This window comes from Aulonocara sp. 'chitande type north' Nkhata Bay, linkage group LG7, assembly GCF_057382095.1.
Source record: "Aulonocara sp. 'chitande type north' Nkhata Bay isolate Kocher_YH1m ecotype deep benthic linkage group LG7, A_spYH_male_GT1.1, whole genome shotgun sequence".
Taxonomy (NCBI): Eukaryota; Metazoa; Chordata; class Actinopteri; order Cichliformes; family Cichlidae; genus Aulonocara; species Aulonocara sp. 'chitande type north' Nkhata Bay.
Window position 1 is genome coordinate 13,904,315 of NC_141350.1, and position 23,811 is coordinate 13,928,125.

The 23,811-nt window shown below is 39.0% G+C and overlaps 1 protein-coding gene across 4 annotated transcripts in view; it reads right to left on the reverse strand.

Annotated features, from left to right (window-relative positions):
- The window catches only part of megf11 (multiple EGF-like-domains 11), an 80,452-nt gene extending 62,372 nt beyond the window's left edge, over nucleotides 1-18,080 (reverse strand). For all 4 annotated transcript variants that reach the window (XM_086298761.1, XM_086298760.1, XM_086298758.1 and 1 more), the window contains exons 1-2: nucleotides 17,874-18,080; nucleotides 1,540-1,668 (exon numbers count right to left, since the gene is read on the reverse strand). The gene's annotated coding sequence lies outside the window, so the exon portion shown is untranslated. The remainder of the gene's footprint in view (nucleotides 1-1,539; nucleotides 1,669-17,873) is intronic.
- Between the last annotated feature and the right edge of the window lie 5,731 nt (nucleotides 18,081-23,811).

The following is a 23,811-nucleotide window of genomic DNA, read 5'->3' on the forward strand; positions in this document are numbered from 1 at the left end:
AGTTTTCACCTTGAAAACACTGTGTGTTCAATGGACACCTACTGTAGCAGCAACCTTTGGACCTTCTGTATAGACGTAAAGTGTCTCACTTGTGTTTTCTAGGAGGCAGCTTGCATGCCATTCAGAAACAAAAACAGGAAAAAAAAACTTTTTATTCCACACATAAGAAAATGGAATTCTGGTTATATATATTTTTTATTTATTTATTTTTTAGAAAGAGGGGCAATACATATTAATGAACATTTTAACAAATGTAAATATGCCAGATTATAGCCTTGGGCTAATTTCCATGTGCAGACCCTCTGCTTTGCATAGCTTTGTTGGTAAACTGTGACAGTCAGAAAACTATTGCTCCATGTCCTTGATGACCTTCTAAGATGCATGTGCTGGCCCACCAATCTACTACATCTGCCTAAACAGAACAGATTCACAACAGCCAGACGAATTAATGGAGTATAATATCCTAAATCACAAAATAAATTTACATAATCAAGATCAACCATTACAATTGGTGCAAATAGAAGATCATAATAAAATATTTAAATGTGGCTCAAGCAGAATATTGGGCTAAGTTATCTATGGCTCTAATATCTACAGAAATGAAACCACCCAGTGACAGAGACAGACAGGCTGTTTACCCAATCAGGATTTTTCATTAGGCAGAAGAAGAGCACATATCATCAACAAAAGTGACAATGACAGATTAGGTATAGAAGTCCAGGTATAACACGTGCATGACTAACACAGCAAATTTCAGTTTTGCACAGTAGTAATAAAATACACAAGTACGAAGTACACGGAAAATGTTACAGCGTGGCATTTTGAGCAAAAATAATGAATTGTAATAAATTCAACATGATGCGTCTTTGTACAACTCAACATGTAGTAATACATCCATGTGTGGGCTGCGTGTGCTCTGCATGTGGTTTGCCGTGTTATGGGGATGTGTTCAATACTTCAGAGTGACTGTATCCAATAACGCACAAATTCACATGTTCAGCTAATCTTCTGCATTGATAGATGCATGTAGTTCACTCACATGTGAAAGAAAATCAATCAGAGCTCCACTTCCTCTGAGCAGCAGTTCATCTGAACAGGCAGAGGTTAAAGCCATGTTCATTTCCTTAACAGGATGATTAATCAAGATACACATGTGTTATGGGCTACAGCTGCTCTCATATTCAAGCGCTGCTCTGAAACAGTCGGGTTATACGCTACTACAGGGACACTGCTTGATGAACCAGAAAGCTTTTACTGTTTCTTTGATTAGACCATCTTCCTCTGCCATTTAATCTGAATGACTGTGGACAAGCTCAATATTTTTTTTATTTTTTTTTTATTGTTCTCAATCACTAGTCTGAAAGGGGGTTAAGAGGTAATAAAATTGGGATTATCCTAAATATGTGGCAAGATTAAACAAATCAATGACTATTAGTAAGCTTTAGAGTGTGGTCTGCAAGCAAATTAAGTGCCACAGTGCCCTCAAATGAGGAGACAGTGACAGATCTAATAGCCAGAGGCGTGTGGCCTAAAGCTCACCTAATGTTGCAGCCTGTGGTCTCTGGGTGTTTTCGGTGGCTGCTGAGGGGGCTCTGGAAGCAGAAAAAACACAGAAGTGCCAGTGCGCACACATACACTTGCTGGGTGAGGTGATGACAGGTCGCAGATCTGTGGGAGAGAAGAAAAATAATGAGCTTATGATGACACACAGAAGACACATGCTTCCTTGCTCGCTCTCACATGGACGCACGCACACAAACTCATAAATTTCTTATGGGATCAAGAGTCTCAACAGGCATATAGTTCAACAAAAGCTGCTCTTGAAAGGCCAGTTTACGCTGCGCAGCCTCCACATTCGAGCACACGGTTCTCATTTCCACCTACCTGGTATCCACATCCACACTAACTTACCCACAGGAATAAAAGCCTGCATTAACTCAAGAGGGGCTAATACAATGAACTCTCTTCACGTTTCAAACTCTGTGAGTGGTTTGTCCACAATGTGACAAGATCACATTAACTGTGATCATTAACAAAGCCTACACAAGGTTTATTGCAATAATTTGGAGAACATTCATGTGTTTATCATTTTTCTCATTACATGGCTTTCGCTGGGAGGTCAGAGTGTAGGTTTGAGATTTTTTCGTCCTTCATTTGCTATGAATTCTAAATTAAGATGCAAACACAGCCACAACAAAATAAAGGCTTAATAAATACTTTCACATCATTTCTTATTCATGTAAATAGTTTCCAAGGCCCGGCGATGAGAGGGAAGACTAAAGAATTACTGTAGGTCCCCTTATTACGTCTGCTGAACATTAAGTCAGACTATGCTAGTCTGAAGCAATTTTAAATCTGCAGCACAATTATACAGCCGGTCAACAAATACAAAACAATGCACTCCCACTGTTATTACAACAAGCATCAAGAGAATGCTTGATTTGATTGGGTTAAAATTATCACCGTAATTATTAGGTTTGTGGGGAAAAATAATCAATACAGCATAGTATTGCAATATTTTGTCTATGGATATTATGTTGACACAGAGACACCAAATATTGATATTTTATTAAATAAATTAAAATACTGTGGGAATGTTAAGAACAAGCCGGCTTGAGTAAGCTTTCATTAAATTAGCTGGGTGCACTTAGCTTGACAAAGCTATGCCTATATTCAGAGCAAGCTAATGGGTCAGTCACACAAGTAAAAAATAGGATGGAAATCTTGCATCTACAATAAAAGGAACAAAAAAGAAAACTCCGTGGCTACTTTGTGATTGTTTTGAATTTTTTCACCAAACTGTTGATGGTGTTGCACACTATTGATCACAAGGTCGGCTAAGAGGAGGCAAACTTTCTCCAAACAGTCACAGTCTCACTTGGGATGACTGCAGTCACACTCAGAGACGTTGTTGAAGGTTTGCAAATAATCACTAATCTCTAATTTAAAAAAGGTGACAGATAGCCAACATGTTGCCATCAGTTTGAATGAGTCTTTGTCAATGAGCCAACTTGAGGGGACTCGGCTGTAGGGACTGGTTGTAGTCCGGTTATATTTCTATAGGACAGGAAGGCTGCTGTGCACAAATGTAACAGTTAAATGTACATTTCTGTTATTTGTGAGTTTCCATCTATGTAAACAACAGATGTGTGATTTTCGATGATTTATCACAATTACATGCTGTATTATCAAAAACAGATTGGATGTAATAGCCAACTTGATCCCATTTGGTTGCTGTCAGACTGATATCAGGCTGACTGTCTCTTATGGCAACATTTAAAATAACAGTCTCATTTTGCAGCAAAAAAAAAAAAATGACTGAAGTGAGATCGTTTTGTTTTTTTTTTTAAACCATCAAAGGCAGAACAAAATGCAGTGGCCAATTTTGATTGGAAATCAAACCCTACGTGGAGATTTAATTCCAAATCCTAGCAAATCCTGTTAGATTTGGACAAAATCTACCTCCAGTGAGATATATGTGTGCAGCGCAGCATGCGTCAGGAACAGCTTAGTGACATTAAAAATGTGAATGTCAAGGACAAAGACCTAGTTAACATTTTGCAATGCCTAATCACATGTTTGCTATTTCCCTTAACATGGATTTTAACATTAGAATGCATTGTTGGGGGCAAGCAACACGCCCTTTAATTAATGTTGAATAACTTCTCTTCATTGCTGATTCTCCGTACAGAGAGCACTGAATAAAAGACAAGCTGGATGAATATGACGGTTATCACTCGGGGCTCTCCTGTATGACTTCGCACTGTATCTGCTCAAATCCCTGAAAATAGATTCCCTCTTTTTTGACGAGAAAAGTGTTTACACCAACAAAATGCTCTCCAGAGACCTCACTCAACCTAAATGTATTTCACTTCTGCTCGTCACCACTTTGATTACTGTGACAATGAAACCTTCCCACTGCTGTGCTGCTCCCAGTGAAAAAACAGCTGAAATAGCAACATCATTTAGGTACCGAGGTTAGACGAGTGCAAAGAACAAGCGGCAGAGTATAGTGAAGGTGTGTGTACGTGATTATATGGACTTCTGAATCTTGACAGGAACACCCGCAGTTTACATCGGACACCTGCCTGCAGAAACATTAAGTCCGATGAGACGGAGCCACCTTTGTCCCTTGCACTGCCTATCAGCGGGGACGTCTGCGTGATTAAAGCCATGTGTCTTCAGTGTGTGACTTATTAAAGTGCAGTGCAATTAACCACCCTGTCCCCTGGCTGACCAACTCCTGCACTCTTCCATGAATGATGCTCAGCAGGCATGACTGACTAGCACAAGTTAGCTCACCTCCACTCTGTGGACCCCCTGCCGCTTTCAGGACCTTCTTAGTGCTAAATTTATCACAATGCTCTGTTTCCGCTAGCTTGTGTGAATTTACATAATCAAAAGCAGTCAACAAAAACAATGGCATCGCAGCCTTATCTGAGGCAGCGTTAGAGAACGCCGATCAGTCACGAGCTTCAGCCTGTAACATGTCTTTGCACAATCAGCCTATTATCACAACTTCAAGCGGAGGGCTCGTATACAACTTTTATGAGAATTCTTCCAGCCGCTCAATCTGTTTTGTAATAACTACTGAAGGATTCCCGCAGCAGCCTAATCTGAAGTGATCTAAAGGTTACAGCAGTAACCACGCAGCACAGAGTGCCAATGAGATAAGCCCCACTGCTGGCCACCTCTATCTCTTGCTGGGGGCTGTGAGTCATTAGGAGTCAGGCCTCATTACAGAGGCCACAGTGTGGCACACTGTACGCTCTGGTTCCCCTGGTTTCAGCCAAATACCTGAGTGTTAAGAGGCCAGAAAGAGATGGTTTCTCTGCAGGTACAACAAAACTACAAAAACTAGGTTCTAAAATCTGCTTATGAGTTGTATATTTGTATGTATATTTCAAAGCTTTATGAGTGTTCTAATGAGAACCAATAGTAACTATAATCTGAGGGTACTGGTGCTTTATTTTTGAGCATTTGCTACTTTATAATCAATTATATTCAAAGTTAAATTATTATAAATACTTTTGGTAGCACGTTATAATAATGTCACACTATTAAGCATTATTAAGGTATTAGTAAGTGCTTAATTCATCATTTATATAGCATTACTCCTCCTTAGTGTGCTATTTATAAATACAGATATATTATTAAGACTATGATTGGCATCAGAGTGTGACATTATTAATATATAAAGTGCTACAGGTAGTAGTTACTTTGCTGACTAAATTTGTGACATCTTTATGTTTTCTACATATTTTTTGTCTGTGACCTAAATTGCTATAGATTTAACAGTTTTTTATTTCAAACTTGCCTCCGCCTCAAATCATGAGACTAAAATACTGTTTCCCGTATCATATACCTATTAATAATATCAAATAATATTAGTATAATAACAGTTTGCTTCCAACAGGACCAACATAATGAGTGCTTATGTTTAAGAATAGTTTCCTAATAACAGGAGTGACTTGATTGCACGTTTGAATGCTGGTGATTTTTACATTTTTGTATTTTTACTTACGTATTTTTTTTTGTTTTTTGTTTTTTTTGTTGCTTCACATTACTTGTTCTGTTCCTCTCTATACACAAATCACTTTAAAGAGACTAAGTGCATGCACTAGCATGGCAAGAGTACTGAAGTCATAAAGCCCGAGAGAGTGTTTGTCGCTGCATTTATGGGAATCTCAGTAATGCTGACAGGATGAAGTGGAGCCAAGGCAGCAATGCCTTATACCTGATCTCTCTCTCTAGGGTACTTCTCTATTTATTACACTTCAGTGATTAGGAATGCCAGCTTGACATGATCCAGCCAAGGATTAATTTCACAATCTCTCAATCTCAGGCTGGATACTCGCCATAATACTGCTTAGTTATGGTTATGGACATTAGCAGTTCAACTCATTTCTGAGGACAGAGGGCATACTGTGTTCAGATTATTTTATACAGGCCAGAAAAGAATAGTTCCCCCTGCTTTAGCTATAGGCATTTGAATAAGATTTTTCAATCAGTGAGTGAAGATGGACAGGAAGACAGACGCGCAATATTCCTATTATTAATATGCATTAATATGTATGTAGTTTCCCACGAAAAAATGCTGCTTCTTGCTGCCGCAGCACCTCACTGTACATTGTGCCTCTGGTGAAGTAGTGTATTTAAAAAACAAAAGATAGACAAAAGCAGCCATTTTATTTTCAGCGGACTTTATCTTAAAAATTGGCACAATCAGTCTTATTGAGATTAGCCTGATTCGCATCCTCAAATGAGTTTTTTGTTTCTCACTTTATTTCAGACTTTTTTTATTATTTCAAATCCACACGTAGATAAGGAAAATAAAAAATTATCTGTCCAAACATTATTTCAGCCTAAGTTTAAAGAGGTACTGTAGTATATTTGTGCTTCCACAAAGCACAACAGGTTGGGAGAAAGAGCCATAAGTGAGGATAACTATACATATACTCCTTAGTATGGATCAAAAGCCCTTCCCTTTACTGCTGGCATTTACTACTACCCCTCCCACATCTTGCAGACTTGACATCCTGGGTTTGCAGTGCAGTTCTTCTCTTAAATATGTGACTTTCAACCCCAACGTGATGTTGCTTGTGTTATTGTTTTAGTTTAAAAAAAAAAGATTAAAAATTGTTATGTGCAAAGTAGCTTCTCCAGTTTAACGATTTTCAGTAATTACATTAATTGCTATTAATTATTTAATTGGACTGTTAAACTTTCATTTTCAACTTGTTAGTGTTTGTTATGGTTGAAACTTGTTTTTGTTCCAGATTTTTGATCAGAAAAGTCCAATCAAGTGATTTGAATTCCGAATTTTAATGCAGTTATTCAAGCTGAGAAATTCAATTGTATGGCAGCAAATATTTTAGCCTATAGAAAACACACAATCTGAAGAGCTCATCTTGGGGTAAGTATCTGACACGCTAAATGACTGTAATGAAAGAACCATTAGCCGCAGGAGGACAGTTTAAATATATCAATATATGCATTTATTCTGGTATTGAATAGATAATGAGAGCTTAGTTACGTTGCCTTACGTCAAGCCTTCATGCCAAGGGGCTCTACAAACTATTAATAAGCTCAAAACAATTACCTGGTAGTGTTGCCGAAGCCATGGGAATTACTGGGAAAGAGAGAGGAAAAATTAAAACATCCTCTGCTTTTAAAGTCTCATGTAGCAACAACAACATCCACGAATGTGATTTCACTTTGGCTGGTGAAGCACCTGGGAAAATGCTGTGCGTCGTTTAACAGAAGCTTAATTCTGCCCACATGGTTTATTCATGTGGCGACTGCTGATATCATGGTTCTCATAAATCACGCAGTGCGGAATGCTGGACGTCCATGCGCTCAGGCAGGGCTCACTAATCTCAACACCATCTTTCATCTGAATAACCTTGCCTTACCGCAGGGCATGCCAACACCAGACTCAGCCCGTTGGAGGGAGCCTGTCCTCATACTTTTATTTCTTTCACTCTGGGCACAAAGATTTTTCGCAGCCTGTCGGAGCAGACAAACACTGCCCTGTGTACTCCCATCCCACTTTCAACCACGGGCAATAATGAGAAATTGCTTTATAGACATCAGAGAAACTAATCTAGTCTAACGTTGGCTTTATGAATCTAAAATCAGACTCACAAGGGAGGAGAGCAGCACAGTCACTCCAGCCATCTGTTCAGAAGTGGTTCAAAGAAAGAGCAGAAAATGTGAAACTAATGTGAGTAAACATAATCATCACATCTCACTAATAAATCAAGAAACCCCTGTCTGTCTGTCCTTCACATATTTCACCAAATGATCTACATCATATTTAGCGGGTGTACTGCTGGGAGCAGGAGTAGGAGCACTGCAAGAGCTTGAGGTCATGTAGATGAGCTGTGGTCTGACCTTAGGGTTTAGCCACCTCTGACCTGACGCATGATGTCACAGGTGACACAAGTTTAAACCATTCACAAACATGCTCCTGAAAGTGGACCCCACTTCCATAGAGGATGAATGCAGGAAGGGTCTCGCTGGCTCCAGCAGGTTTAAATTTGCCCATAATTTTATGTGACAAATGATGCGTTCAGTGGGAATAGGCCATTATGGTTGATATGTGACCGCACAGATTATGCCACACTCCTCTGTGGCCTCATAACAATGTCACAGTTCAGATAACATGGTTAGTTGGAATAAACTTCCAATGAGTGTGATATCTAACTTTGCTGATGCAAAGATACCTGAAGGCTGTAGAAGGCTGACACTGCACAACCCAGTGCGCAGGTTTTTGCCCAAAACCTTCTTAGCTATGAGACAGTGCTAACCACTGCACCACTGAGCAAAGCACTGGTGACTATCAGATCGAGGACTCTCTATTCATCGATTTGCTGGCTGTATTGCTAGAAACCAAAGCAAGTACATTGCTGAGTTTAGGGACCGTTTTTTGATAAGTGCTTTGATTTTGGCTATGTGCTCCTGTTCTCCGGATTTTTAGGCAGACGTAGCACTTAAAGGCCCGTGAATAAGAAATCTATGGGAGACAGCGGCTTTCCACTGCTCCCTACAAAGAGCCAATCACCTGCTTTATAATGAAAACACACACAGATGAGGTTGAGGATCGTTTTAGCTGTGTGGTGGCAGGTGTGTCTATTTATTATAGTAAAGATATGGGTAAATGAACTATTTTTTTATTGGCTTAATGCTTTGCTCTGCTTGGATGATCATGTTGGCACTCTATGTTGGGCTGTAAATGAGGCAGTAATGCCGTGAAACTCTGCATGCATAGTAATAATAGAACCTGCTGAAAAAAATTTGACTGGTGATTGTATATGAGGTTTTTTTATATCTCATTGACCCATCTATTGCAGTTATGGCTCTAGCCTCACTAAATTGGGAGACTTGGGTGGCTTAGTCTTGTAAAAGATTGCTTGAAGGCATTACAGGGATAGCTGCTGAATGGCAGGGACAGCTTCTAGAAGGTTAGAGTCATCACGTCGCCTCTGATACTAAGCATAATTGTCACATGCAAATGTATGGCATGATGCGACAATGTGATTGCATCGTAGGGTCTTTTGCTTGATTTGTGACCGCACAGATGATGTGACATTCTTCATAATGATGTCCTCAATTCGGATAACACAGTTTCTAAATAAATCTCCACTGATTATGACATCTGCCTCTGCTGACGCTAAAATGTCTCTGACAGCAGGCACTGCACTAATATAGATAATGGAGTACAGCGTATAGCAATTACAACGTCGTTTTTCTTGTGCTTATTCTAATGTCAAACTTTTTTTTTTTGGGTAATTAATCATGTTTGGGTTCCTCACATAACAGGCATGGCACATACAGTCATAAACATGTCACCAATTACAAGCTTTAGGCAAGAAAACTAATTAGTGAAACAACATCACTTAATGAAGCAAAATAACAATGTGCCTGATGTCACATAGCTTTGCCTGCTGCTCAGAATAGTTTCTGTGTTTCGCCCTATGCTTTTAATAACAAACCCTAGGCATCATACTGACAGCCAAATGTTTTGCAGTGCCCTCTGCACCATGTCTGTTCTCTCTTCACAGCCTGGGCATGGCCTCCTGCCGCCACCAGGAGGAAGCACCAGTCATTCCTATATGCACCAGTAAAGCTTTCCTACACCACACAGACAATTAGCCAGCCTGTGACTGATTGCACGTAATGAGATCTATTGGAGAACAGTTGGACATCTTTGGGCAAATTAATGTGTGAATATTAGCCTGTTGAACCGTCTGCTCTCTCACCAGGATCATTCTCCAGTGGAGAACAAAACTGAACCACTGTAATATTCAGCTGCTCTCTGCCTGGCGGCCCAGCCAAGCCATGTGTTCATTTCTGTATTTTAGTTGTACAGCTACAGTGCTGTGGACAAATTAAGCAAAGGTATAGTGTGGACAGAAACACAAATAAAAGGAGGTGGATCGAAGGAGGCAGAAAAGTCAAGTAAAGTCGAGCTGAGCAGCTCACCATGAAATGCTGAAACAACAGTGCGGCTGCCAGGGCAATTTTACACCCCAATAGTTTCACACCTCAGCCACCAACCCCTTCCAACTCTGAACCTTGTGTCTTCTTTGTGTCTTCATTTATTTTGTGTCAGTGTCCAAGATGTGAGAAGCCAAGCAGTGAGAAACTCGTCCCAAATGTCGCAGGGTAAGTGGTGTGTGAAGCAGACGCGGGGAGCAAGGAAGAGAAAAGCCACTGCGCGTGGATGCACTTTGCTTTCTGTGCAGACAATCCTCTGAGATATCAGAGGACTTTACATTACACTTGGGAAAACATATCATTTTATACTGATGCATGCAATGCAGTAGAGAGACTACTCAAACCCTTTACTTACAAGCAAGCAAAAGTTCAGAATACAAATGGCTACTTCAATGAAGTAATGTACTGTCAAACAATTGACTCAGAGTTCAAGTGAATTAAAAAGAAGCAGCTCTGAAGTGACTTTATCTTATGGTACGAACAAATTATTAATGCTGAATTATCAAACATCACTTTACCACTGTAACACCTCATAGTCCAGGTAATTACTTCTCAACTTAGTGGCTGTAACAGCTACAAAGGATAAAAAAAAAACTGAGATGAGTGGCAGGATATGTTCAAAATTGTTATCGAACAATCATTCATCAAAGCACTCTTGATGACTTTAGAAGGATGGCATCTGGACAAAAATGACCTTCCTCTTTTTTGCAACAATATTTTTTTTAAAAATTGTGTAGTTGTGCTCTTTTCTCTGTACGTTTTATTGGACTATTTTTTGTTTGAGTGGGTAAATCGGTTGCTTTTTTCTGTTTCGTAACTGAAATAATCCTGTAATTTACTTACGCTTTACCAATACCTGACATTTTGAGTAAAAGCATCTTAAAAAATAAGTAATAATGCATAAATGTGTTTTATTTCTTTTTTTGCAATTCTATTATCTTTGATTTGCTGTGAAATGAGAAACAGCTATGAACAGCCACTGAAATGAAGTGATGAATTTCGAGGGGGAATCTCCCCTAAGTGGATGTGCTAATAATTTAGGTATTTTACATTTTGATAATCGAGCACTAGTTTCTAAATGGTAGCTCATCAAAAAAAATGGCAGAATTATTAAAGTTGCTGTCAGAATAATGTACCTGAAAACTGACTTACATGTGTGTACTTGAGTGACTTGAGTGAATCACCAGCTTACTTAGAAGCATTAGTTAGCCTACTCTAACTAATGCTTCTTTTCCAAAAAATAAAAAATCAGAATAAAACATCAACTCTTTCTGTTAAAAGCTACACCTCCTACTTCCCTCTCAGTGGTGTGCTCTCTCCGATAGTGCAGCACGTTGACCTTCTGGATCACTAGTCAATGACTGAATGAAGAATGACTTACCATCATGATTATTAAATCTGAAAATGCGCTACCGGTGCACAAAGGATCCAAACCAGGTGATCTCCATTTGGTGAAATGAGAGCTCCATCAACTCGATTTGCACGATGTACACCCAATTTTTGCCGTCATGACCTTTTAAATGTCCTTGAAACCACTTGAGCAAAATGTGCCTACTTAGACTGAATACATTAAAAAAAATGAACAAAAGAGAGGCGTTTGTGTGGCTGTGTTCAGCCTGCATAATGAACACATGACGACGCCTGTTTTAATCATATGTTAAATAAAGCCAAAATGCAACAAATCCATAAAATCCAATGCATACACAAAGCCAATGAAAGTCATTAGAAATTTGTTTGAATAATAACTGGGAAACAGAATATAACCACTAGGCTGAGAAAACAATGCACTAAAATGTATTCAGTATAAATCATCTGATTCATGAGATGCTCGCACTGTTAAAGCTCATCCTGCGGTGTAGAACTCGACAATATAATTGTGTCGTATATTACAGCTGTGGTCAACCAACATGAGCTTTTCTGCCTGCAATGCAGATGTGTCCGCATTCATAGGCCAACCAATTAATCGGTCTGTCACTAAAGTCTGTAAATATCATAGTGCAGTGAAATGTAGAAATAGTGCACAGGTTGCAAAACAATATAGCAACATATACTTACTGTTTTATGAACTGCAAACCTGTTCATTTTTAATTTATGACATCTGTCAAGGAAAATAGCATGTCTCCATGACCTGAGTGAAATAAAAACAACATAAGGTTGTTAAATTGCAGTTTTCCGTGCCATCTCAACCCAGACCGCTTTGTGTTGTATATAAAAATGCTCCTAAAATCTATAAAAACCTAATAAAAAATGATCATTGTTGTAAATGGAAGCTACATCTCCCTTACGTGCTTCTTTCAGCCTCTATTCCATTATGCTTTCCATTATAACATGGTTGCGGTGGGCAGGGATGCCTGATGCTGGTGCTAGGGGTGCCAAGTGTTTGTGCACTGACCTTCTGCTCCCTGGACAGGTCTGAGTGCAAAAGCATCACCAGTAAGGGGCCAAAGGAGATGGGACACTCAGCTGGCTGGTGCATTATTCATGAGTCACCCCTGTTGAGTGGGCTGTTATTCAGCATCCAAATCCCAGATGTGGTTCAATCTGTGCTCCATTCAGTGTCCTGACTGCTGGCCATTGATCACAGGCAAGGTACGCGGTGCTGAATAAGCGCTGGGGCTTTATGTTACAGGGCTCAAAGCGTCTCACTGATAACACAAAGATCCATCACTAGACATTGGAAAGGCTCCAAAGTATTCTCACTGGAACTGATCAGACAAGCCGAGAGGAGATGCAGCTAAAACATTTGCTACGACGGTGCACAGCATGTGGCAGTGATGTGACAGCAATATGTTGTATGTCAGGTGTCATACATTTACATATTTTTTGGTTTTTAAATAAAAAAATAAGCTTATATTTACTTATTCAGAAACATACACTCTGACGCACATCCCTGTCAACAGACAGAGAAAAAAAAATAGTGTGACGAGGTCCCTGTGTGAAAGGTGCCAGAGGCAAAATATCACCCTCTAATAGGCATCATACTACTAATGGACAGTTGAGCACAGTGAATCATTTGTCTGCTTTAATCATCAATCACATAAGGGCAGCTAAATGTGGCATGACCACAACTCTGTCTGCATTTGTCAGGATGATGATCATAAGCCATTGATCATGTTGCTGAATTACTGCACAATATAAAACGTGAATAATAATTTCCATTTCACTTTGCCTACTGAGACACAACACTACAATTCTTTGATGTGAGTGATAAATTGTGGTTGTTTGTCAAATTTGTGACTCAGACCCGATTTGTTTGGTTGAGGAAACAATGCAAAAATAACAACATTAAATATGCTGGGGAACATTTAAGTTTTTAAAGCCCTTTTTAAGATGAATGGCTGTTGTTAGGATTTTCTGTTTAGCAGGCGCTACAAACTGCCTTAGTCTTTGACCACAGTTATGAATCATCTTCTACTTAAGATTTCTGGGGACTTCTGTGAAATCTATCACATCTATTCTAACTCATTTTAAAACATTCTTAGTGCCTATTGGTACCTTTTTGATGCTGTCAAATTAAATATTAAATTTCATCATGTTTCTGACAAGCCAATAATTCACTTTTCTACTTCTGCTCAACAGCCTGAGCTCTCAAAAGGAAAGATTAGCTTAGTGAATATCTGTGGCTTCTTTACAGTCCACATAAGCGATTAAATCATTTTTAACTCCAAAGTAATTAGTAAGCAGTAAGTAAACTATGTGTGAAAAGCATATGCCTGAGATGGAGAGTGGATTTCTGCTGTCTAAGGCATAATAATGAATAATAGCCTTATCAGCAAAGCACAACACATCCCAACATGCTGAGATATTATCACTGTTCATTTCCTCAGCTCATGTATCCTGTATCTCTTGGTAGAAAATATGTCATGTGGTCTCTTGCACTGTAACTGACAGCCTAGTCATGTCAAAAAACTTGGGCGTTCTACCAGGGCTCTCTACACAATACGGGGAAGGGAAAAGCGGCAGATCCAAGCAGATGCATCAGCAGTATTTGTAAAAAGTCACCAAATTCCCGCAAGGGACATACTTGTCATTAAAACCAACAAGAAAAGAACTGATGAGTGCATTAATCAGAGCTTGGCCAACTATCTGTGGTGAGCTGTAGTCCACGGCGTTCCTCCCCAAGACTGCACCTGAGGGAGGGAGGATTAACGCAGCTCCGCACGAGCTCGTGTATCTGAAATCTGCCTGAGCTCATCGTTTCCTTGTTCCTCGCTAAGAGGCTGTGGCTGGATATCAAGCAGAGCCAATCTATTCCCCTGCAGAATGCTGGCTGACCGGCATCAATGCCATGCATTGTCGAATTATTAATTAAATGTATGCAAGGATAATCAGATGCAGACATGACCAGACCCTTGGGAAACCTAATGTGGAATTGTAGCTCAATCTAAATTGCAGATGTCTTTTTGTTTTTTAATGCCAGCTAGCGACGACGTTTTATTGGCCTTTAAAATTTTGCATCACTTTGCACTTATGTAACTTTTTTGTGATGCACAACATGCACAACTGTGACTTTTCCTTATAATCCCCACTTACAAGAAAAGCCAAATGCTCTTGAACAAAAAATAAATAAATAAATAAAATCACCTGTAACAAACGTGTCTATTTTTACTGGTAACGCTACAATATTGGCTACTGCAAATTTATGTCTACAGACGAGGTAGGTTGTGGGTGTACGCTGAGGGATAAACCGTTTTCACTCCCTCTACTCAACGCAAAATGTAAATGCCACAGCTTTCAAAAGTAAAGCAAAGTCTAGGTCCTGCCTCCATATATTTCATTAACTTTTGTTAATGCAGTTGCTATGGCTCCAGGGTATTTGCTCAATGCTCAATGCACTTTTGCTGAAATAATAAGATCTATCAGTCATTGCAAAGCAAAAACGGCTTAATTTGCAGAATAAAGGTCATACTAGCTGTTACTTCTGAGGGACTGACAGAAAACAGTGTTCATTACAGCAAATTCGAAAAGAAACTAAGCCCTGAAACACAGCACTATGCTGAGGTGTCCACATGCAGTTTTCAAAATCAGTGTCAGATTTATAAGACTGAGACGACTTTTTAGGATTTGCCCTTTTGAACCAGACCCAACCCCCAAACAGTACACACAGCAGTTGTAGTTCTGCAAATCCCAATACACTAATGGGGGAAAACTATTTCTAAACATATGCACGAAGCAGTGTTTTCAAATCCCTTAATTCACATGTGTTTAAGAGATTATATTGAGCCTGTGTGAGTTTCAACCCCCAGCTGGTCAAATCTTAAATGTAGTTACTGAAAAAAATTGTTAGGTCATCTATAGAAACGGAAATGTAAACTATACATGTATACTTAATCCCTACAATTTCGGTTTAATGAATACTGTGAGTTGCTACATAAAAATCACATTACCACCATGGAATGAATTTTTTCTTTTTTCTTGAGATGAGAGAAATTGGTCAGCCTTCCACAGCTATCTGCTTCCATTAATCAGCCCTAATTAAACATATTGATTGAGCCAAACATCGGGATTTCCAGTTGAAAGGGTTTACTAGACTGTAAAATGCCTGCAAAAAAATGACCTCCACCGAATGCATGAGGCACTTAGGTGCCCCGGACACAGTGATCCTTTAAGTGAGCCCCCAAAATAAGACAAATATGCATCTGTTCAGTAAACAACATCAGAATTTACGGTGTCTGAGCGGCAAATGTCGTCCTTGGCTCCACTGAGAGCTGAAACCACTGAAGCTGAACAGAGTATTACTTTGGTTTCTGGCTCCATGACCCCTCATTAGAGGAAAGTGTTGCTTAAAATCACAGCTTTAACCAGCCCTAACTCTGGATATCAATGTTTATATATATATATATATATATATATATATATATATATATATATATATATATATATATATATACCCCTTTTCTCCCATTTTCCAAGCACTTGCTATGCCCTGACAGATTGAGTGAACTACTAAAAGACGATGACTGTTTTTCTTTTACTAATTATCTACAAAAGACTAAAAAAAATTATTACAGTTAGGTATTGTTATTCACAGTAATATTAGCAAGAAAAATGTAAATGTGATTGTTAGATGAAATGATTCCCTAACCTGTCAGACAAAGTGAAGGATTCTTTAACTAAATAAACACTTAAAAAGCTATTATCCATTCAGTGTTTACATGATTTATTGACACAAAGCCGAACACAAGGTCATTTTTTATATTTGTGAAAGGCCTGACATTTGAAGATACTCCATTTTCACGGGACAATAGGCAGGTATGAAAAAGGAATATGGTGATTTTGTCAACTTGTTTGACAGCCTAAAGCTGAACTGTGGGCATAAAGAAAGGAAAATGGGAGCAATATTTGCCCACGCTTTCTAATATTTTGACAGGTCATGGTGGTCCAGAATAACAGCTGATTTGACAAAGGAACAGATGATCTAAATATAAAGGCAGTATTTGTTAAACATGAGTTAGGACACTGTGAATTATTGATGTGCTCCAGTTAACTGGAGAACAAAAAAACTAAATGAACACAGAACATTAAAATTGCGGTGTGATTTAACTAATTGTGTAGCCCTTGAATACTCAGAAATGAAGCTGTGAATATCAAGTGGAGTCTTGAAAGGGGTTACAATGAACAAGCCAGAGTTTCTGGAAACACAACAGCACACACCAAGTGTCCAAGTCTCACTCAAAAACTAAACCTTCACTGCTGTAGTGTCACGGTGCATCCCTGATAAATGACTTTATGACAAATTGCTATAATGCAGAGAACCCATGCTGAGTATGTGGAACAATGTATGCAGCGCCAGCAGGGCAAAGCAACAGTAGCTACAGTGTGCGTATTTCTTTGTGTGTGTGTCTGTGCGTTGTGTAACGATAGTGATATCATCAAAACTGTATGTTTTAGAGACGGGTTTCTTGGTTTTGTTTATTCTCCCACAAAGGAAATCAGCAGCAGTAATGATTTCATGATTAAACCATGGTGCAGATCTGCTCATTGACTAACAGGCTAATGCAAGTTTAATCAGATGCTTTACGTTGCACTTTGTTGTCATCTAGTGGTTAAAAAATGACATAACATGCCGCATGTCATTTCTATTCTGTGCATCCAAAATGTTCATCAGTCTTAATCCTTGAGTTTGAAGGACAGACCATTATCTCAAATCCTGGTTCTATGAATGTCTCTTAAGCTTAAAAAACGACGTCGTGACATCGCAGTTACACAGGGGCCACTTACACTAGTGTTCATATCAAATGTGTAACATTTAAAAGGAACCAGGGAATGAACGATCACATTCAGCACACAACCAACCAAACTAACTCCAGGCAAGGCAAAAAAGCATCACAACAATGCATAAACTGCAGCAGTTCAAATAAAAGGAAAGAAAATCTAAATCATTAGTATTCAAAGCTTTACAGCTTTAAAAAATGACAATCTTCAAAAGTAATAGACTAGTTTGAAAAGGCAGAGCACATTGGCATACAAAAATATATATGGGATAAAAGAAAAACACTCGGCTTCGCGACTGCAGCAGATTAGAAAACTCTCCGGGATGATACAGCCCTTTTCTTTGGCACAGCGCGCACATTTCCGTGGGATATACTCGCCAATAGCCTAATTAAATGGAAAGCACAATTTGTCACAGCAACCAACAGCAGCGCGCTCAGACTGCAAGTTACTGCGGAGCCACTCCAGCAGTTAAAACAAAAATACACAATAATGTATTTTTCTCTCTCTCTCTCTCTCTTAAAAAAAAAAATCTGCTTTAACAAACATCTGGAAACATATTTATCGCCACACATGCTGCGCGTGCCGATGACACGGCTGCTGCAGCATCATTTACAAATCGAGCCCGATTTGTCGGGGGGAGGAAGCATTTGACTCACCGTTCGCGGAAAGCTGAATTGGAAAGTTATCGACCTCAAGGCGAAAGAATTGACAGGGTCCACCGTGCAACGAGCTCTTCCATATTTAGTTAAAGCAGAAAGTGAACATCGGTGAGAGCAGGTACTTTGTGGAGTTGTGTCAGCGCAGGGCTTTTTCACACTCGGCGACGCGCACGAGACAGGTGCAAGGAACCGCCGCCGCTTCCTCCCTCTCCTCTCTCCCCTCCACGGGGTGAAGCGCGGCCCACTTTAAACTCTGGTGACGTCATGGGCGCTGATGCTGATGCTGCCCTCCTCCCTACCCACCTAGTCCCCATCACCCTGCCGTACACCTCTCCGCACATAAACACACACTTGCTTGTTCTTACAGAGAGGATGATTCCACAATATTATTAGAGCAACCTGGGAAACATCTCCCCTCTAACCTCAGCAGTTACAGCCTACAACCTGTAGGATCTCTTTCAGATTTCTTAAAAGTCTTTTTTTCTCATTCTGCAAAGCATCTTTCATCTAAGCTACTTCTATACATGGATGCAACATTTAAAATTGTATGTGGTGAAAGAAGCAAATTGCCTGGAACAGCATAATTATTATAATTAGATCCTATTTCTGAAAGGATGCACACTTTAGTTCTCCTGTGAACCAGAGAGGGAAAAAAGAGGGGGAAAAAAACAAGTTACTTAAGACTGAATTTTTTTCCCCTTCTCTTTAAATATTCAAATGATTGTTCATAATCCACCTTTACTAACAAATCCTCATCTGCGTGTGACAGATTTAAGGAATATTGCTAAGTTTTTACAGCGACTTCTCGCTTTGCAGTCCTGATGTTTCCAAGGATTTTTTTCACATGGAAGATTTGCAAACCAAACCCTGGATCTGGTTCTTAGTTTGATGTTTAAAGAGATGTGCCGCTTAGTGGGAAATTAGAAGGTGTTAAGAGGAGGGAGACTGTTTAAAGAAGCTGTGCATTTTTTTAAACTGGAAAATAATGGCTGTCATTTTAAATATGAGTCTCTTGATACTTTTATTAGCAACAAAGTTTAAAAAAGACTTCTAAAAACACATAAATGTGCCAAAGTTTGTCATAATGTGACTTATAGCACTTTATTGAGTCCATCTAACTTAAACACTCACATGCCTGACATGAATACTCATGAGATGAACAAATGTACATTAGTCACAGTGCAATCATTGTGTTGTTTTTGTTGGTTTTCTTAAAGAAAAATGCTCAAATATATTTTTTCAGCAGGAACAAGTGGGTTGGCAGAGACATTACATTGTGAGGATGTGGGAAAGAATTGATAGATGAAGAAACATTTTGTCAGTTTTGGTCTTTTCTTGGGACTTATTGATGAAAAATGTATGACAGACATATTGTGGAGCAACAGCTTTATCCTTCAGGTGAAACTCAATGCAGAATGTGTTGAAGAAATGTGACAAGACTGAAAAGCAAAACATGACATGTCCTGTCACTCACTTTTGTTGCCGATTCTTGTTTTGTTTCCATTGCCTATAGCACACGTGTGTTTGCCTGCATGCCAACCAGCCAGTAAGAGTACACTCTGGATTGTAAGATAGAACGTTGGAGGCGTTTTTTACCTTGGCTTTGTCTGTCCATCAGAGCCCTACTGCATACTCCCCAGCACAACTGCAACAGATGTGTAAAAAAAAGTGTCCAAATGTACCAATGCCACAGCATAAATTACTTTAAGTATGCATTATGCAGCTGTTGTATAATCTGATTTCTTTTTTGTAATGCATTCATGAGAAAACATCATCATCTCACTGTCCTATTTAATTGAGGCAAGGCTAACTGCTGCTGTTGTCTTAACTGCTGATTATATGAATGTGATTATTTTCAAATTGCTCAAAATTAAAGTTGAAATAACTGCTGTTGCCAAGTAGAGGTACAACCTCACAAATCCTTATACTTTTTATTATATTATAGTTATAATTTAGGACAGAAAATCCACAAATTATCACATTTGAGAAGCTGTGTAAATAATGAACTCTACAACTTGTCTGTACTTCTATGGTTTCTTATTGTTTTTAGCAATATTGGTATTTTAAATCTTTTTCTGGTTTTGGTTGTTAGTTGATACAAAAAGATTTCTTTTGTGTCTTCATATTTGTAGTGAAGTAGAAATGGTGCATATAGCCCAGCATGTATTCCATGCAGCTGCACTAAACTCAAGCCCCAGCAGAGCACCGTGTGGTCTGTGTGTGTGTGTGTGTGTGTGTGTGTGTGTGTGTGTGTGTGTGTGTGTGTGTGTGTGTGTAGCCTTTTACTTATTCTTGCTGAGTTAAGCTGAGTGCTGGACTTTTGTTTTCATATTTTTATGTTCTCGGTCACATATGCAGTCCTCTGTGTTTTGCTGTTGGCTTTGCTCCAGATGAACCACATCTGCCCAATGTTAGAACTGCTTTTGCCTCTGTATTATTGCTTGCTGACTTATCATAATCAAACAGAAGGGCACTGCTCCACCTTCCCACTGCCACTGGCTAAGGGGTAAAACTTTCTTTATATAACATGATAATCTATCACTCTACTTAAGGCTCTTAAAGTTAATTATTCTTTGGAAGAAGTTGATCGTGAATTGAATCGCTTTATTCTTCTTTTATTTCTTGTTTGCTTCTTCTTGCCACATTCATAGAAAACTTCTTATAAAACATTTTGAGATTAAGAAAATTGGCCTCCTCGCATTGATACTCGAGTCAAGAAATCATACACTACGTTTATAAAATTTAAATTAAGGAACACTGCTTCCTGTCCAGAGGGAGACACTCAAGGTGAAGGAAACAAAGAAAAAAGACAAAAAACTAGAAGGCTCGGCACTTGAAAGTCTGTGCAATGTAGGCAATTACATTAAGTGTACCGAAGTGGGAATTTCAAACCTTTTGCATGCAATTCAACCATCAAATAAATGATCCTTATTTATGTTAATCCAGAAATAGAAAACAGTGCATGAGTACCCACTTGTCCTGCCACAGCTGTCCCATCCTGTCATTGTTTTTCTGTATTAGTCATTGGACAGATTTGCATGTTTGGGACTCAAACTTTTGGCCTTTTTTCTCAGCAGGAGCAACTGGCGGCTGTTATCGGCTGCTTCAGAAGCTGCCTTTGTGGCCTGCTGCAATCCCAGACCACAAATCCCCAACTCCCTGACCAAAGTAGTGGTGGATGAGGCAACAAATCCACAGCATCAAACAAGACATAGTGTATTCTGGTTTTCCAACACTACTGCTCATCCTCAATCAGCCCATCTGAGCTTGTTTCTTTTATGTCTCATCTGTTGTCTCCTGATGGCACAGCAGTGTCTGGAAAGTGGAGAAAAGAGCGGACTTGTTTTGACCATATCAGGGCGGTAGGCCGGCTTTGTGATAGACTATATATACAGATCCATCTATCTATCTATTTTCTTAACTGCTTATCCAATTCAGGGTCGCGGGGGGCTGGAGCCAGTCCCAGCTGTCATAGTGGCTAGAAGACTGTATATATATCTTTTTATCTTTTTTTTATTACCCACACTGTTTGCTCAGAAGTGATTCCTGACTTCCTTTAGGTACAACATGCCCAATGACATTTTTTGTTTTTCAGCCTCTCAGTAAAACAAACCTGCTCATTAAAAATACTAAAACTAACAACAACAGACGAATAAATTTCAGGTAAATTTGACCACCATCTTTCTTGTTTCATGGTGTTTCTCAATGTATCAAGCAACACAGTTCATTTAATATTTACGAGGTTGGATAACCCCCCAGTTCCTCCAGAATTAACGTCCCCGTTATTCAGGATTATCCACAGATCACATTTTCAACACTTTTCATTTTAAGTACTTCCTGCCCTCTGGACATTTGAAGATATATATACATATTCTCTGCTTTGAATGATAATTTGTCTCCTATGTGTTTTTTGACAAAAAGTTCAATTATTTAGTTGATTTTCTCTATCTTCAGTACGTGTCTTCGAAAATATAGAATCTATGAATATTCAGATGTTCAAATTCTGCTTTTCCTGTCACACATAAGATGCGTCCCGCCTTAGAAAATCCTATTTTAATGCAGGTGCACTGGAGATTTCATGTTTGCACATCACACGTACATGTCTTAACCTCTGAATGGAGGTGAGAAACTTCCCTCTTTCAGTAGATGAAGATGAAAAGAACTTCTGTGTCAAACTGCACACATACTCCATTCAGAACAGTGAAAGTCAAACATCCATGACATGTAAAAAAAAAAGAACAAAACCAAAAAACAGGTGAAACGACTTTTTGAGAGGAGGCGTTAAATGCAATCAAAGACAAATAAAAAAATAAGTTACCAGCACTGCAAAAGATTGGAGTGTTAGATAACTCGGCACCTACTACAGTCATGTATTCGAATGTCTTTGGGCACCTGCAGATAAAGGTAATACAGACAAACAAAAAACACTTTCAAATGAAAAAGAAAAGACAAGGAAAAACAAAAAATTGAAATGTTATCTTTTGGGATTGCTTGATGTTTGCTATCTTGAGTCAGAAGTGGACCTTTCAATTGATTATTGATTCGGAGCACATTCGAAATTCCACGAAGGAATGCCTTATAAACAAATAAAGAGCGAGTTATTGAATGGTCTTGTCAAAGCTCACATTTGAATCCTATTGAAATGTTGTGGGGAACATTTGAAACAGTCCATACAAGCAAGAAAACACTCACCCTGGCATCTGAAGGATTTTTACATGGAGAATAGTCAAAAACCTTGGCAGCCCAATATCTGAGACTTTGGAGAAATTATGCAAAGTGCCCACAAGAAATTAAATATACGAAAAGTGTTTGATGCAAGTCTACTTACTTTTTCCATTACATGTACTGATATTTTTATTGAATAGCAATGTTTCACTTTAAGTGTTCTTCCATCTTTATTTGTAAGCAGCGTATTGAAGAAGCTTAGGGTTAGTGTCTCCTTTCAAAGAGAGGCAACAATTTAGTAGTGATGTAGTTACTTTTTCCACATGATTTTATGTACGATTAGTATTAGAAATAATTATATTTTTTTTCTTTCATTTTATGAAATATGATCCCCTTCAATCTCACTGGCACAGTGTGCAAAAACAACGGTCGTTCTTTAGATCGGAGGTTCCCCAAACAGCCCCAAAATAAGCATAATGTTGTTCTTGTCATCCTAATTATGGTTCTGTGACTATATGTGAGGCGTTCCAACCCCTCAGAATGGAAAAACACTGCTGTAGATGTTTTATGGTCCACATTAGATACCAACACTCTAGAAAGGTCTGTTATGCTCAAGTGCCCACAGCGCAGTTTGTCAAATGAAACTTACAATTCTCAGATTTCCTGTCTATGGGCCAATCTTTCCTCTCTGTCAGTCCTGGTTTATGAAGAAAAAGCTGATTATGGCAGCAAGATGCTTTTGGTAAAACAGGCACGGCTCACTGGCCTTGTGTCCGTCAGGACGATGTGTAGAGACTTCAGGGTAAATTGTAAAAATGGGAGTCGATTTAAAGTTCTGCTTGATGTCTAATCTACACGCTACATTTAGGCTGACAGCTAATACATCATTAGGGTAGAGAATGTCAGGTGAATCTACTCTTTGGTAGACCTAGTATATTTTTTTACACAGAGATCAAACAGTTTGAGCTGAGCAGTTTTCCCCAACAAAACAAAAAAATTTAGTTGAATGACTCCTTTTTAGGGATGAAAATTATTCAAAGCATCCCATCTCCAGCTGGGAAGAGTAGTTTAGTCAGCGATTTTAATTCAGGAAGCAAGCCTTTTTTGACTTAATGGCGGTCATCATTGTCTTCTCCATCCTCCTCCTTCCATCGCTGCTGTGGACTCTCTGGTGGTTAGGAGCACTACCCTCAAAGTATTTAAGAAAGAATTTTAAATATGTAATGGGTGTATGTTTCATGTCCTTCTCAACAACTTTTGTGATGATGTT